Below are 14,367 nucleotides of genomic sequence, written 5' to 3' on the forward strand. Positions count from 1 at the left end.
CTACTTTATTTATTATTTAAAAAAATAATTATATAAAATGACATGTTGCCCATTGATTTGTTGATAGAATTAAAAGGCTGTGAAAAATAAGAACAAAAATCAATTTATATATCAAAACCTTTCATAACATTTAAATATTATCAATATATATTACACAATCCAAATACTTCAATACACAAAGACGTCTGATTACAAGACAAGTTATTCTTATAATTGAATAATCTTAACTGCTATTATCCAATCAATTTGATAATGATACTTCTCTAGAAAATATCTTCATAGTATATGACTAATTACCGAATTCTGTCCACAGGATAAGGCATCTTGAGCAATGAGCCATATCAAATGAATTTGAGGGGAAAGGTAGGCGCTGTGTGGAAATGATGCCAAGAATTGAGGGAATTCCACGTTCCAATGCAAATTGAACTTGAGCTTCATGATTATCTCTTGGTGCAAGAGAAACCGTTAAAATTCCACGATCTAATAAATCACCTCCCCAGCTAGCAACCTATAAAAAAAAATGTAAGTGAGTTAAATTTATCCTAAGATGACCAAGAGGCACCATAAGAATAAACCATCAATGCAACATAGATTAGCCCAGTATATGATTAGATGAAAAAGTGGGCAAATGGAAAAAAAAACTCACCCCACATCCAATGTCAATAGCAGTTCGAACTGTCCCATCTTTCATTTCTGGAATCAGATCTCGCATCAAATCAACATATGCACCAACTCCTTTGGGAAACATTGTACCTCCACCAGGAAAGAGGAACTTCTCTCCTTGTTTTCTCAGCCAATTCTGATTTGACTTCTGCTTGTTAATCCAATCATAAGGCACATTCCTGAAACCAGATCCAAATAATAGAACAAAATTGACTTACGGCCAACATCAGTGGACAATAAAACCAGTTCATTAATAGATCATAATACATGTACCAACATTCATCCCTACTTTTTGGCCACTTGATAGGTGGCTTATACCCATCAGGAGGGGGTATTAAGCATTCCTTCCTCTCAAAAACTGGAGGGCAGTGGCGTTCCATGAAAGTCGCGTTCCATGAAAGTCAGCCGATGAGCACCGTACTTTTTCCACCTCTGTAGCAATGAATGTTTGCCATCAATATGGCCACTTGATAGCATATAGCTTTGTAACATTGCCTAGAAGCTGTTACTATTATCAAATAAGCATTTAAGGTATACCTTTGGATCTGTGCATGGAGTGTAGTCTTGATAGTTGCTGCTGCATTCAGGGAAGTTAACAGATTTGATCTGAAGCAGAGCAACCACTGGATCCTTGGGAGACGAGACTGCTTTCTGGACATCCCTAATCTCGACCCTGTTTTTCTCAGAACAAAAGATTCCACCAAGGTAAAACGAAAACCCACGTAGTGCAACAAACAATACTGTCAAAGGAACAATCCTGGGACTTTTATCACCATTTGGAGAAATCGGTTTCCCATCTTTATGCTTCATTTTGTCAGAAACAATTAATTACCTGCATTGATAATAGTAAAAAAAAATTTAGTCACAGCTAAGTGAGATTAAATTTTTAGCTCAATGAACAAACACGTAAATAAACATCTCCAAGATCCCAACTATGGAAATAAATACATTCCATGCTCCAGTTTCGATTCCTCCATTGTCTAAGATATTAAACTAAGCATCATAAAGCAGAATGAAGCGGACAGTACAATATTTGAGTCACAACTCAATGTCACAACCCAGTCACTTATAATTATCCTGAGACTATTAATAGGATCCAATTAACCAACTAAGACGGTTGAGAATTAATGTGTGAACTTAAATGAATGAGTAAATATCAATTTGACTAACAAAAAAAAAAATCAAATGGGAGTTAAAGAACACGAATTTGCCTGACGAATGAGCGCAATAATAAAGCAAAAGACGAATTTGCCAGACGATGAAGTTATTTCTGGTTCATCACTAAATTCTCTAATAAAATAAAACCTCTAAGATCACCAATACAATTCAAACAAACTCAATTCGTAACCCAATTAAAAAATGAAGAATGAACCAACTGATAACAAAAATATTACAACAAGGTCATCCCAGGTTTCAAAATCACCAATAATTAATTTTTTTTAAAAAAAACTCTTGCCTGTCTAATTCAAAACAGAACCTCTTCTCCCTTTGCTGCTTCTTCTTTGCTGTCATAAAACCCAGCTCCAACCACAAAACTTCAACCCTCAGGGTTTTCTATACAGAAATAAAAAAATAATTATAAATAAAGATAAAACAAAACCTTTTCTCATGGGTTCTTTGCATATCACCCTCCATCGATCCTGCAATTGATATTGGCTTCGTCACTCCATACTGCTTAGGCGGTAACGGCGGCAAAATCATTCTCTTCGAACTCAACATTAAAAACAATGAAATACCCCCTACAAAAAAGCCCTAATTTTTGGATTCGAACTTTCGAAAAAACCCTAGCTTTGCTCAAATTCTTCACAACACTTTCTAGTTCAAGGGTATTTTAGGTCAAGGATGGCGATTTGAAGGTTGACGGCGACGGCTGAGGTAGATCATTGTTATAGAGAGAGAGAGAGAGAAGGAAGGAAGAGAGCTTCAGTTCATAGCAAGAAGCGGCCGTGGAGAATGTTTTTTCACTTCTTAAAAATTTTAGATTTTAGGTTTTCATGTACACCTTCCATTAAAACGACATAGTATCTAGGTAATTTAATTTAATTTTTAATATTATTTACTTATTAAGCTAAAAATCAAAATCCAACTCATGGCCCAGTGGTTAATGTTTAAAATTAAAAAGTTAAAGTTTAGAGGTCTTTAGTTTGATTCCTAATGGACACAAAATTAAAATTTTATTTTTCTAATTACTAACACCTTATTGTCACAGATCTCTGATATTTAATTTACAGACACTATAGTATCACAAATTTGTGATATTTATTTGTTAAACACGGAAAATGTCCGAAATGCATGTAATTACTGATACTTTATTAAAAAGTATCACAAGACAAGTGTCAGTAAAGGTTATTTTTCTAGTAGTGGATGTTTCTTGGAAGACAAGATAAGTGTTGAAAATGATGAGATTATTGATCTATCTGAGATTTTTAAAGACGTATAACCTACTCTTGATTTGAGCATTGAGTTTAATAGTTTGATTGAGGTTTTACCATAAAATCAAATTGAAGAAACTGAAATGATCGATATGGTTCTACCTATTCACATTGAAGACAAGAAGGTGGTACTTGAAGAATATTTGATTGAAAAGGTGAAACTTCTTAGAGAGGGCATCGAACGACAATTGTAGAAGGGTAAGAAATATTTTATCATTGTTTGTTCTTGAAAGTCTTTGTTGCCTTAAAGAATCACTACAAGAAAAATGATATTTTATCACAAAAAAATTGGTCACTAAAGATAAAGAATTAGTCACCTTATACTTTCTATGACAAAAAATAAATCGTCACACATTAGTCGTAGAAAGACCATCTTAAAATGTTCTAGCAACCAAGATTATTTTCGTCATGTTAAAATATTTTTTTGTGACAAAAATCATTGCCTTAAAATTAAGTTAAAATTGTAACAAGTGGTACTCAAAATGGTCAAATTAGATATTTATAAATGCAATCAATGACATTTCATATTTGTCACAATAAGTAATTTATAGTGACTATAATATTTATCTCGGAATGTGATTTATAATGACTATAATATTTGTCTCAAGTGTGTGTAAATATAGTCTCAATAATTACTAGAATTCTTCATTTTAGAGGTTCGAAAATACAATTAGCAACACTATTTTTTTGTTGTTGAAGTTTACATATCGTGATGTTTCATAATCGTCTCAAGTAGTTGTCATTTATGACAATTTTTCCAAATAAAAATGATAATTAATTTGGTCTCAAATTTGTTTTAAGGCCAATTTATATAGTCTCACATAAATTTTAATAACAATATGTGGTCATACAATTCAAAATTTAATGACAAAAGAACTTTAAAGTGAAAAATATTATTAACATAAATGTAATTCATCACCGAGAGATCTAAAATCTAAAAAGTAAAAAAAGAAAAAACAATCAATAGTCCAAAAACAAGATAACTTTGTAAAAGAAAATAAAAGTAATATTACTCAAAAGGAGAATTAAGTAAATATCGGTTGTTGTTTCATGAATGCTTCAACTTCCTTAAATTTGCTATCTTGTTCCTTGATTTTAATTTTTGATCCTTACTTGCTGAGACAGTATTGTAGCAAATGATGACTTTAAAGTTTCCTATCATTTTCTAATCTTTATAAAATTAAAGATTTTTCCCAAAAGTACTTCACAATTCGATCATCTATTATTCATACATGATTTTCTTCCATCTATCATTAGGCCTTATATGATTAAAAAATAATACTAAAACAAAAAAAAAACTTGAGAAAGCACTTAATTGCTGTAGAAGAACAATTTTACAAAAAAAAAAAGGTCTAATTGCCAATGCATAAAAGAATAGTAAATATCAAGGCAAATAGCTATAAATAAAAATATTAAAGTAACATAATTCTAAATGAAAGACCAGGAGATTACAAGCATGTACTTGCTTTAATATTAGTTCAAATTAACAATATAACCAACAGATTACAAGCATATAATCAACCTTGATTCACTTGAACAAATTTTGCATCCAAAACTCTTAAGTAATCTATTAAATAGTTGTCGTCAAACTTGAACTAAATTAAAGGTGAATCAACATTCACAATTCCATAAATATAAAGTTGAAAGAAATAAAAGATTAAGTTTTAAAAAAAAAGATAGCTTACGAATTTAGATTTTGTATAAAGACTACTTGAATTTTTTTTGCTCACTCCAATGCATCTTTTGAAACAAAGTAATCCAAAAGACTCTCCATGCTTTTTTGCTATTCCAATACAAAAGAAGGTAAGTACACTAATTTTAATTAAACATACAACCACATTAAAAAAAAAAAAAGGCTTCTTGACCTTTATTTAGTCACTTCATGTACACTTCCTAGCAAATCTAACAACATTTTGAGCAAACTATAGCACCCAAGCTTCAACACTATCCTTTGAACCAACACATCAAAGTTACATAATATTTTATAGTTAAAATTTGTGGCTAAAATATTTTGTAACTCGAACTTCTAATTATATCGGTTGGACTTAAATAACTCATTAACTCTTTTCATTATATTAATACTAACTACAATTTTCTTTAAACTTCCGCTGCATCAAAAAGGAAGCATTCCCAAGTGAGCTATTAGAAAGTTTGGGAGAGTATTTTCGTGGGTGCTCAATTAGGATCTGCATTATTTGTAGAGATGTGACAAAATGTGTGTCTTGGAGATATTGTTTCCTTCAAGAGTGTTGATAGTACTAGGTGTATTTGTGGATTTGGGATATGAGGTTTTGTTATTTAAAATTTTTACTTTATTAATTTGATAATGAAATAATTATTCTCTTTTACTTCCGTAGAAACATGCATTATTGTTCAACTACTTTAAAATCGTCTGCCTTTATCTTTTATGAATTCTTTTGTGCGTATTGATTCCGTATTTGGACACAAGAGATCCAAACAAATGATACTTCTACGCACAACACTTTAAAATGAAATACATATTTCCATGGAAAGATCTTCGATGGCCAAGGAGCTGTGCACAACAATGAAAGCACCATTGAAACCACGAAACATGGTGGCACATGCAAAAAATTAAAGGAAATCAACCTTGCAAAGATGTTTCATGAACAAGATATTAATGAACATATTGCGCTTACATTTTGATTAATTAATACAGACTTTAGAAAAGGTAAGCCACAAGTTGAAATCTTAAAGGGCAAAATGTCGCAATTGTTTTGCTCACAATAAAGCTTTGTAGCAAGGTGAAGCTAAATGGCTCGTACGCGCATCTCTCATGCTGCTTACGTTTTGTTTGATATAGCTCTCTAATAATTGTTGGTTAAGGTTAAGATGATTTTGTTAGGAAATTGAGCTTCCTCCCAAGATCACTCCAAGCAATTTATCAAGCAACAAATTAAATTGAGAATACACCAATCACATAAATTGTGTAGGGGTGTATTTGGAAACTTAAATTTAAATGACTCATTTAGACTTCAAACCTTAAGATGAAAATTTCAAATCCTATCTTTTTTTCTGTTAAAATTAAATGTTAACAAAAAATATTGAGAGGAAAAAAAGCCCCACACAATATAAGTGTTTAAAAATACATCATATTTAGAATTCTGAAGGAGAGAAAACCCCTTAATATATAAATAAAAGGGGAAATGTAACAAGAGTGTTTTTTAGATTTAGTTCTAAGATTATGACTCTAATTTTTTGAATTAACTGTATTTTTCTAGAGGTAATTAAATTATGTATTATATATACTTAAAAAGATTAATGTGCCTAGTTTTGAAAAATTTAGGGAATCAAGTTCATATTTTTCTTCTTAAAGATATTCAAGATTTTGTCGACAAAGTTCACTATTGTTAGGAACTCTGCACAAGGCTTTACGTTTTAAATTAACTGGCATCAACTGCTCTGAAATCAATATTCAAGCTGGATATAATTGGAAAGTTGTGAGAGTCAAAAGTTGAGTGAATTTTAAGGTGTCTCATATAGAGTTCTCTACATCAAGATAAGATTAAATGAGTGTTTATTGCTAATATTTTACTGTTGAAATCAACTTTGAAGTGAAATTTTCTTTTTCTTTATTCTCTTCCACCTATTTACAACTAATAACTTCAATTCAAGTTAGATTTGAGTTCTAAAATAATTTAGATCTTATTCTAAGCTTGAAGAGGTGTTCCAAGTTATGTATTTAACAGTAATATTTTGTAAATTTAGAAAGAGTGTGTGATTTTGAGATTGTGACTTAAGAGAGTGCTCTTATTAGAGTTTCTACATGCAAGTCTGTATCACTTGGGTGGATTCTTTAGAGTGGTAAGTTGGGAAGCCATGTATCTTTTGCAAGGCATTAATGGGTAGTGAATATATGTATTCCTTTGTAATCCTCTTGAGTGGTGAGCTTCGGTGAGTTAGAAAACACCATTGGATGGTGAATTTTTTGTATCCCATTGTAATTCTCTGTAGTAGTGAGCTTTTGTTATTACTTTGACTCTGTGTGTTTGTTTGACTTAATAATAAAAGTTTAGTTATACATCATTGAGTGGTGAATACTTATATCACTTTGAAATCCTCTTGAGTGGTGAGCTTTGATGACTTAGGAAACACAATATCTCTTGTATGGCATTATTGGACAGTGATCATCTTTATCCCTTTGTAATCCTCTTGAGTGGTAAGCTTTGGTAAGTTAGGGAGTTAGGTATTTCTTGTAAAACATCATTTGGTGGTAAATTTTTTGTATCCTACTGTAATCCTCCTGAGTGATGTGCTTTTGTTCTTACCTTGACTTTATGTGTTTGGTTAACTTAGTAATAAAAGTTTGGTTTATAATTTGGCTGGTTTTAGAAATAATAAACAATAACCCTTAAAAGTGATATAAAAGTTGAAAAGTAGGATCACATTTGAAGAAGCATTACACCAATACAAAAAAAAAAAGAGCCAAGTTAGGTTATCATATCAAGCACGACCATTTTTTAATTTAAGGAAAGAGAGAGCCACAAACTTTTATATCAGTTTATTTTATACAAATTGATGTAGCGTAATTCAATTGGTTGTATTAACTGCTACTTGGCCCACATAATTTTTTTTTATCATTTTATATTTTCATCCAACTAATAAATTTATACCTCATCAGCTTGTACAAAATAAATTTACACAAAAATTTGTAGCATTTATTTTATATCTAGAGCTTGCATTTTGTAACAATTTTAACTTAAAAGTTGTATCAGCATATTGTGAAACAAACTTATAATAGAAAAATGGGTTCTATAACCTTATTGACGAAAAATGATAATCACCACCCCAAAGCTTACATACATTTACATGTTATAGTTAACATAAAAAAAAAAAAAAAAATCACGCACAGACGCGTATTCTCTATGTACCTAGGGATGAAAAAATCCGAATCTAGATTTCGATGTAGGTGCACTGGATTCGAATCCTCATTGAAGTTTTGATATCCGCATCTACACACATATCGAAAAAAATTGCAAATCCGGATGCGGGTATTATCTGCAGAGTTTGCAAGTAGATTTTTCAAATATCTAGATCCATAATAATAAATTCAAATATAACTTGAAATTCAACAATTTACCTAATAATATCAAATAAAATTCAATTATAATTCAACTATAAAAAATTCAACATCAATACAACATAAATAAAATACAATAATATCATAAATCCACAAATAAAAATTTCACAACATAAATTAAATATAAAAAATAAAAAATTCAAGGTAAACCAATTCATTACAATATTCTCTAATTATTATTATTATTATTATTTTTAGTTTCTTAATATATTTTTCAAAATCAATGAAGATTATAGAGCTAATTATGCTTATACATATTAAATAAATAATTTAATTAAAATCCAATTTTGTATGGATTTTAAATTTTAGGCTCTCAATCTGCATTTTTTAATATAGGGATCCAAATTTTTTTGGATCCAAATCTTGCGGACTTTGCGGATGTAGGTCAAATATGAATTTTCTTGCCATCCTTTACTCCATGGACTTGTTGAAGAATCAACAAAGTTAACACTAACAAAACACATTATTTTATTTCTTCAACAACACTCATCACCAACTACAACTCTTATTTTTCACTCTCTACAACTTAGAGATTTTGTTACTTCACTTGATGCATAACCAAATGACACAAGGGGCATTTATAGTACATGAAAAGAAATCTAAACCATTCAAATAAGAAATTACAAAAAATTAATAACCATCTATCTTCACCTACCAAACCTACCACACCTAACACAAATAATTCAAACCTCACCAACCATACCTACTCATGGAACCTTCCATGAGTTGGGCTTGAATTTATTCATTTTGAATCAAGTTTATGATCCAACACCCCCCCCTTAAACTTGATCCTGTGACACCAATCAAACTTATGAATTTTACAAAGTCTTCTTGCTTGAGCGGCTTGGTGAAGATATCAGCTGCTTGATCTTATGATTTTACATATTTGATTTGCACTTTTTTTTTGCAAAACACCCTCTTATGAAATGATAGCGAGTATCTATGTGTTTACTTTGATAATGAAAGACTGGATTCTTGAATAGGGCAATTGTTGATTTGTTATCAACACAAATCTCACTTGGCTCTTCTTGTGGCAAACCCAACTCCTTCAATAAATCTCCCATGGTTGCTTCTTTGACATCCATGGGAAAGCAGTACTGTTGGTTATTTTAACTCAATTGCTATTGATGTCAATGTGCAAGTGTACACAACAAGTAATAAAGTGATGAATATTCAAGATCGTCTCCACAGAAATTGATGTTACTCGAAATGCTACAACAATCACGATAGTGCAAACTTCCTTCTATCTAAAGAAAAATCTAATTAAACTTGATTGACTACTAAAGTTAACAATTTAATAAAATAAATTAGATGAATTGCACAAAAAGAAATTAATAAAAATGAGATAGTTGAATGATCAAAATCTCTTCATGGGCTGATTGTTTTGTTTAAACTAATACCAATTGCTGCAATAATTCCTACATCACTGGGCATAATTATTTTATATCATCAGTTGTCGCTTGTTAGACTTTCATTCCCTTCTGCAACCTAACAATGACCAGTTGTTATTTCACCTAAGGTATGACATTATGAACATGCACTCTCTCTACCCTATAAGGTGAATCCCTATATCTAGTTCTTCACAAATCTTAACTCAAGTGTGGCCTTTTTGGGACTCAAGTTAAGCTAGATCTAGGAAACTTAAATTAAGATCAAGTATTACTCTAATAATTTCCACTAAGACAAGCCATTTTGCAGCTCTTTCTTAACTTAAACTATTAAATGGGAGGTCAACCAAAATAATGATTGTAATATAAGCTATTAGAGCAAAATGCTACAACAATCTTGCAGTAACTCATAAGAACAATCAAGAACCCATTAAGATTGTTTGTCACTTAACTACAATCAAATTTAGTTCACAACTTAGAAAAGAAAAACAAACAGCAAAGTATTAGTCATGAAATACATCGTTTCAATCAAAGAATAAGTAACGGGACAAGTAAAGAATGATGAAAATTGAATTCGAATAGTTATGCAGATTTCTTCAATGGTGCAGACTTATTCTCTCTTGAATTCTACTTTTTCCTTCTTTTTCTCTTGATTTTTTCGATATTGATTCACGGCCCCCTTTTCATATGATGTGTACTCCTTTTATAATTGAAAAATTAGGGTTAACAGAAGCCCAGGACGCGCATAAGTCAGATTAGGAAACTGCAGATCATGATTCTGCAAGTATCCCGCGTAAACTTTCTTTGTCATTGTTTTAGGATTGCTACAGCAACAGCTACAGCAATGGTTACTACAGCAACAGCTACAACAACTACATTATTTTAGATTTGTTTCAATTCTTTTGTAGCCATATTCTTTCCTCATTTTTGCAAGCCTATTGCATCCCCATTCCTTCCTTGAGATATGAGCTTCTGGACACCTACAATTATGCACACCATCTAAGTACGAATTATTCTAAATCAAACAAAATTTATTAAGACTAAACTAAAATGAATGTTTATGCAAAATGTAACAAAAATGCAATAGAAACACATCATTTACTCTCTAAGTAATATTGATTTAAGTCTAGAAGTGCCATAATAACTCACATTTCATAGAGTTATCAAGTATCTCCTACGAAGAACAGAAATCATGTGGTGCTCTTTTGATCATCTACATCTCCATCCTAATCACTATCGCTATATCCAACAAGCTTGTAGTCATTAGAAAATGAGTATAACAAGTCGAAATTAATTATACCTTTGATGTAGCGAATGATGTTTTTTACAGCTTTAAAATAAGTGGTCTTTGGATTCTCCATGTATCAACTCACAAGTCCAACAACATAAAAGATATATAGTCTTGTGCATGTCAAATAACGTAGGCTTCCAACCAAACTTTTAAAGAATCTTAGATCTATATCTTTGCCTTTATCATGTTTGGATAACTTGACTCTGCATTCCATTGGCGCGCTTATAGGCTTGCAATCATTCATCTTGAGCTTTTTGAAAATCTCCTTTGCATAGCTTTCTTGAGATATAAATATGCATTCTTCCTTTTGCTTGACTTTAATGCCAAGGTAATATGCTATCAGTCTGATGTCAGTTATCTCGAACTCTTTGATCATCACTCTCTTGAACTCTTCAAATAAACTTGGATCACTTCCAGTGAAGATGAGATCATCTACATACAAGCACACAATCAAAATGTCTCGATCTTTTTCTTTGACGTAGAGAGCATGTTTATATGGGCATTTGGTGAAGCCGTTCTCTTGAAAATACTTGTCAATTCTGTTATTCCATGCCCTTGGTGCTTGCTTTAACCCATAAAGAGCTTTCTTCAATCTCAAAACTTTATCTTCATGTCCTTTCACCACATAGCCTAATGGTTGTTCGATATAAACTTCTTCTTCAAGGAATCCATTCAAGAAATCAGACTTCACATCCATTTGAAAAATCCTCAATTTGTTCTGAGCAGCCAAAGACATAATAAGTCTAATAGTTTCAAGTCGTGTTACATGAGCAAATACCTTGTCGTAGTCTATGCCAACCTTTTGACCATAGCCTTTTGCGATTAACCTCGCCTTGTGCCTTTCCATTTCTTCCTTCGCATTTCTTTTCGTTTTGTACACCTATTTGACACTGATCGCCTTGTGACCTTTGAGAAGAGTAGTAAGCTCCCAAGTATTATTCTTTACAATGGCTTTGATTTCTTCATCCATTGTAATTTTCCATTTCTCATCTAGTGTGCAGTTTCTTGGAAGTTGACTGGCTCACAATCAGTAAAGAGGCAAAAGAGAGTAAGATTATCATGTCTTTCAGTTACCTCATAGAGATTTTGAAAACTCATTGTACGTTCTTCGATTCTTTCATTTAAGAAAGATGGCGGTGCATCTCCACATATGGTTGATGCTGGTGAAATAGGTAGAGTAGCTGGCTCTTGTTGTTCTTCTACTTATTTTATCTTTGTATGATCATCTTTTTTAATGGGAAAGAAGTTGAAGTCATCTACACCAGAGCCAAAATCTCATTCTCTTTCTTAATAAAAAACTACATCTCGACTGATCACGATCTTCCCGTTGTTTGGATTGTAAAGCTTGTATCTTTTGGAGTTGTTGTCATAGCCGATGAAGATGAACTTCTCACTTTTGTCACCCAGCTTGGCTCTACTTTCGTCTGGTACATGTACAAGGGCAATGCTTCCGAAAACTCTTAGATGAGTGATTTCGGCCTTTCTTTTACTCCAAGCTGCTTGTGGCGTCTTGCCCCACATACTTCTTGTTGGAGATCAATTGGATAAGTAGATTGCACATGCAATAGCTTCAGCCCAAAATTCTTTAGGTAGCCTCTTACTCTTGAGCATACTTCTTGCCATGTCGAGGATGGTTATTTTCTTTCTTTCTACAACACTATTTTGTTGAAGAGATCTTGGAACTGTCAAAGGTCGTTGAATTCTATTTGCTTTACAAAACTCTACGAATTCTTTGGAAGTGAACTTTCCACCTCGATCAGATCTTATGGCTTTATTCTGGTATCCATTTTCTTTTTCCACTGCAGTTTTAAACTTCTTAAAAGCTTCAAAGACTTCTGATTTCTGCTTCAAAAATTACACCCAAGTTTTTCTTGAAAAATCATCTATGAAGAGAAGGAAGTAATTACTTTTATCAAGGGAGCTTGGCTTGAATGAACCGCATACATCAATATGAATGAGCTCAAGTAGCTTGTGAGCTCTTGAGTTTGACTCTTTTGGAAAGCTCTTTTTGAACTGCTTGCCAAGTGAACATCATTCACAAAGTTGATCAGGGTGATTGATGTATGGTAACCCTTTCACCATATTCTTCTTGAATAGTATCTTTAGTCCTCTAAAGTTGAGATGCCCATATCGAAAATGTCAAGTTTAGAATGGATCTTTGTGACAGGCTTTAAGATATTTAGCAACATCATTTTGAATATTTAAAGAAAACATTCTATTCTTCGACATTTTCACATTTATAATTATATTTTCTTTGTCATTTCTTAGGAAAAGACTACAATCTTTTAAATGAATATCATAGTCTTTTTCCAAGAGTTGACCCAAACTAAGGATGTTGCTTTTCATATTGGGCACACAGTAAACATTCCAAATTATTTGATGACTGCCATCTTTTGCACGAAAAAGAATGTTACCTCTACCCTTCACTGGTACTTTTGAATCATCTCCAAAAGCAACACTACCACTCACAAATTCATTTAGTTCCATGAACATGTTTCTATTTTTACTCATATGATTGTTAGAACCTGTGTCAAGATACCATGTATTTTCTTGACCTCCACTTATGTCATTGTGTGCTAGTAAAAGGGTGTCATCTTCACCATTTTTCTCTTCAACATAATTCACTCTCTCATTAATTCTCGTAGTTGGAGCTCTACATTCTGAAGCATAATGCTCAATCTTTTAACAATTATAGCATTGTACTTGAGATTTTTCATACCTCGATCTTGGATTGCCTCTACCTCGTCCTCTAGTTGAGCTTTCACCTTTGGCATAATTGAAGTTGTTATTGTTGAAATTCCAACCTCGTCCATAACTATGATCTCGACCTCGACCTCGGACATAATGCCTTATCTCGTTGTCGGAGCTTTCTTCTCTTTTTTGCATTGACTTCCATCTTGAAAAGTTGTTCTTTGTTTCCTTGCTTCTTTTTTAGTTTTTCTTCATATACTTGGAAGCTTCCTTGAAGTTGCTCGATCATCGTCCAGATCTTTTGTTTCCTCAATTGTCACAACAATATAGTCAAATTTTGAGTATACTGATCGAAGTATCATTTCAATGATCTTTACCTCTTTTAACTTCTCGCCATTTCTTTTTAATTCATTGGAAATGATCACAACCTGAGTAAAGTAGTAAAAACTGGACTCTGATGCCTTCATGTGTAAGGACTCAAATTCTCCTAATAATGTTTAGAGACGAACCTTCTTAACTTGCTCTACTTCTTTGTAAGAGGTCTCTAGTTTCTCTCATGCTTCTTTTGATGAGGTTTCATCAATAATCTTTTCAAAAACATCTTAATCTAATGATTGAAAGATGAGATACTTTGCGTTATTCTCTTTCTTCTTCAAGTCTTTTAAATTCTCATGCGCTGCAGTTAAAGTGGCTTTATTTTCTGGCACAATAAAGCCTTTCTCCACGACATCCCATACATCATGTCCACCCAATAGAGCCTTCATTTTAATACTCTAGTTGTCAAACTTACTTTCCTTTAATTGT

General features: G+C 32.2%; 1 pseudogene; it reads right to left on the bottom strand.

Annotated features, from left to right (window-relative positions):
- Window positions 1-289: 289 nt before the first annotated feature.
- Window positions 290-1,721, bottom strand: LOC102627884 (probable methyltransferase PMT21; annotated as a pseudogene).
- Window positions 1,722-14,367: the final 12,646 nt, after the last annotated feature.

Source organism: Citrus sinensis, chromosome 8, assembly GCF_022201045.2.
Source record: "Citrus sinensis cultivar Valencia sweet orange chromosome 8, DVS_A1.0, whole genome shotgun sequence".
Lineage (NCBI taxonomy): Eukaryota > Viridiplantae > Streptophyta > Magnoliopsida > Sapindales > Rutaceae > Citrus > Citrus sinensis.